We start from the raw sequence: 4436 nt of genomic DNA on the forward strand, positions 1-4436 counted from the left end.
TGTATATATATATATATATATATATATATATATATATATATATATATATATATATATATATATATATATATATATATATATATATATATATATATATATATATATATATATATACTATATTTCAACGCGTTGGAGTAGGTTACCAGCATCTCTCGCTGAACAGATATATTTGGCTTTCAGGCACAGAGGAGTAGACACTGGAGCGCGCTAGAGACTTGGAGCGTAGAGTAGATAGTTTCCCTTTCGGCCTGCGTGCCATGCTTATGTAATTACATTATTGAGGATATTAGCTAGTTAGCCTGTGCACCTGAGTTCTCTAGCTCAGGTGTGGCATAGCACCCAGTACCCTATTATATTATGTTTTGGGATTTAATGAGAATTTACCTTTATTATATGAGTTTTAAAAGTTGAAAAATTTCGGGGTGTTACAGTGTTACTCAATAGTTATTAGTGTATATCTTTATATATGTTGGTGTATTCTCGTTAAATGAAATATTAACTTCTAATGGTGTGTTACTAATATATCATTGGTGTATGTTTTAATAATGTTGATGTATTAATATTTTTGTTGCTTATACAATACGTTATTATCAGTGAGCAGGAGCTATTCAGGTATGAAGGAAGAGTAATCTACTGGAGAGATATGCTGTTAATGGCGCCAGATACAGAGATTCCAGTCTCTATAATTGATGCTTGGACAGCCATACTAAACATTCGTGGAGGAGAAAGAGGTTCTACAAAATTCATTGCTTCAACATGGACAAGTGTAAGCAAAAAATATAAAACTAACTACTCCTTTAAAACCCCTAAAGTTCTAACAAACATATAATTGAACTTTGCAGCTGTACACAATTGTGAACCCGCAGGGAGATGAAGATTTGAGATTTATGAGATTCAAAGAAAAGTACCTTCAAGACAAGGCGATTGCTGTAGACATCATGTGGCACAAGATTGTATACGTAAGATGTTAATATACATATAATAGTTGCCTATTTGTTATACATCAATTTGTACATTCTAGTATTTGCCTATTTGTGGTACATTATTAATCATATTATGGTGTATATTATGACACATGTGGTGTATTTTTGTTATGACAATTTTTGTTTCCCATAGTGGAATCCAACCACTACTACCTGCTGTCTGTTAGCCCAATGATGGAAAGGTTTGACATCATTGACAACTCTTCAGCACCTGTGAAGAAACAGAACAAATACGGATATGTGCTTGACAATTTGGTAACCCACAGAGCACTACCTGACTATATATATTTAATACACAAAGACACAAAAAACTAAGATTACTGTACAATTCCTTGATGCAGCAAAAATTCTTTTCAAAGATGTTGATCGAACAGAAATCTACGTACAAAGGTGAAAAGGTGAAGAAGCTGAAGTCTAAGATAATGAAGATGCCATGGAGAGATGCACATAACAAAAAGGATTGTGGCATCTTTTTAATGCGCCATTTGGAAACCTTCCGTGGACAGACAGTTGAAGAATGGGATTGTGGATTGCAGAGAAACAACAAAGAACAATTGAACAAGCTAAGAGTGAGATACTTGGCTGCCTTGATCACCTCAGATGTGAACGAACTGAGAGAAATAAACATACAGAAGGTAGCAGAATTTGGGGTTTAAGGAGACTTTCAAACATGTAAAATTTTTTTGTGATGGCATGGCGTAGACCATATGACTACTAGACACTATATTTTGTAATGGGTACTTGTGAAGGCCTAACCCATTTGCATCACTATAAATGCAGTATTATCATGCGTAATCTTCATTTTTAAAAGACCCCACCAAAACACCATTATAAGAATAACATGCACCATTCCACTTGTTACTTGAAAAATTCACCAACAGATGAAATAAAATGCACCACACAATAATTAACAGCCAACATAATTCTACATATAAAAATGCACCACAATATGGAATAAAACACATCATTCCAAACACAAAAACATTCAACGTACTTAAATGCACCACATTATGTATTAAAACGCACCAAGTACTGTAATAAAATGCATAACTGTATGTTATAAGAAGTGTGCGCAACTGTGAAAACATATAGGTCCAAAATCAACTGCACAACTGTATCTAATCATTTAAAGGGCATGTCCTACTATTATGACCATATTCATCACAAGTATGACATTTCCTTGATTGCTTTACACACTTACTGGCAACTTTCTCCCTTGTACTCTTCAACCGCTTACCGCTACCCTTGTTCTTAGCTTGAATAGGATCACACACCTCCACTGTTGACCCCTAAGACACAGCTCCACAAAATGAGTTGATCACACTTTGTTTGCTGCCACTAGCCACCACCCCACTGCCATTCTCACTACCATCTTGGAGAAATAATTGCCTTTGCTCACAAATAACACGTCGTAGCTGTGCCAAACGTTCTATATTACCATCAGCCAAACCCACACAAGCATATATGTCAACCACAATAGACTAGTAAAAATCCTAACGTTCTCCACTTTAGAAGATTGATCAACAATTGTATCATCAATATGAAATATTGGCTTCAAACAAGCACCCTTTGTCCACCGAGACACCAAATACCTAGAAGGAATACTCTCAAGCCCACGATCTTTAAAAAAAAAAAAGCCTACACAACAACCCCATCCGCTCAAACATCTTGCAAGAACAAGTAGCAGTGTAATCAGACAAGACTAGCTCCACACACCATGCCCGTTGGGCACCATCTTTTATCCCATAGGACACATGACCATCACAATTGCACAAAGACACCACTTGACACGAATAACAAGCTGCACAAATCTCTACTTGAACATCATAAAATACAGAAATGGTGTAAACATCCATTGCATGCTTCTCCAAAGCCAATGGTGTCTTCAAAACAGGAAAACAAGATTCACAATCAGCATTCAATTTTGCTTGTGCATGACGTTGCGCACCAATAGCACTTCCAAAATGCACCAAGAACTCAACCAAACTAGAATGACCATTAGATAACATACCAAAAAAACTATTTTGAGACTCCGATCGAGACGTTGTCCTAACCAATCCTGACATAAACTTGTCGTGAAAATATGGGGATGCCCAAAATGTACGAGACTCAAACAAGTAACGAAACCAACCATTATCACCTAAACCATATTCCTCCATAATACAACTCCATGCATCCTCAAAAGACTTGGAGTCCAGAGATTTGTTCCAAACGATGCCATTCAACTTCCTCCTAAACATTTCATCTTTAGACAAAACCGGTCCAACCTTGCACATTATATGCCACAGGCAAAATCTATATTTTGATGTACCAAACACACTAGCTACAGCAAACTTGAGAGCTGGATCTTGATCAGTAACAACACAAATAGGGTCATGACACATAGTTTTCTTAAATTTCTCCAAAAGCCACACATATGAGTCTACGTCTTCCCTCGTAAGCAAACACCAAAGGTGATGGATCTCTTATGGTTATCAATTCCAGTAAACGGAACAAAAACCAACTTATACCTACAACACAGCAATCAGTTAACACCATACTTCTAACAAGACACACCATAATGCATGTAATCATGCACCACAGAAATATACAACATGCACAAAATAAAAATAAATACTAACCTGTTAGTACGGTATGCAGCATCAAATGAAACAACATCACCAAACAAAGCAAAATTCTTCCTAGATACTGCATCCGCCCAAAAAACCCTTGAAAGCTGATCAACTTCATCAACATCATATTCAAAATCAAACGCCTCACACAATTCACGTCTCTTGAAAAGCGTATCTATGAATAATTGAGCATCACCATTTAGAATGTACGCCATCAGGTCACGCTTGAAATTCTTAAAATCCATACCTGTAGCCCCAACATTGGAATACTCACCAACAATATCTTTAAACAGCTTATATGACCGAGCAGAGCCAATATTTGCCCGAGCATAACTCGCAATAAATATTTGGTGCCCAGCATCAAGGCTACGATTCACCTTTAAAAATTGCCTAGCAATAATTGAACACAACGAATGGGTGTGACGTTCCTCAAAAGAATGCACAAGATACAAACCATTACACTTAAGCTTTATCACAACTTTAGCCTTACAACCAACCCTATTTGTCACCCTCTGTCTCCTCACCAAAGTAGTTTTAGCAACACTAGAAACCCTCTTCTTAAAACCCTGACAATTACATACTAAATGCTTCTCCACAGCAACACCATCCCTACTCTTCCGAATTGAGTACTGCCTACAATCAAACCCAACACTCCCAGCATATTGTTTATAAAAAATAATAGCACCATCCAAGGAAACAAACTGTTGCCCAACGATAGGCTTCAAATTGTCAGCACAGACTGCACGCCAATACTTAGTCAACCCAGGAGAAATTTCCAACACACATGAGCTGCCTTGTACACCCACATCGGTCAAATAATCTTCATCACAACCCACACCAC

This window comes from Ipomoea nil, unplaced genomic scaffold (genome assembly GCF_001879475.1).
Source record: "Ipomoea nil cultivar Tokyo-kokei standard unplaced genomic scaffold, Asagao_1.1 scaffold2827, whole genome shotgun sequence".
Lineage (NCBI taxonomy): Eukaryota > Viridiplantae > Streptophyta > Magnoliopsida > Solanales > Convolvulaceae > Ipomoea > Ipomoea nil.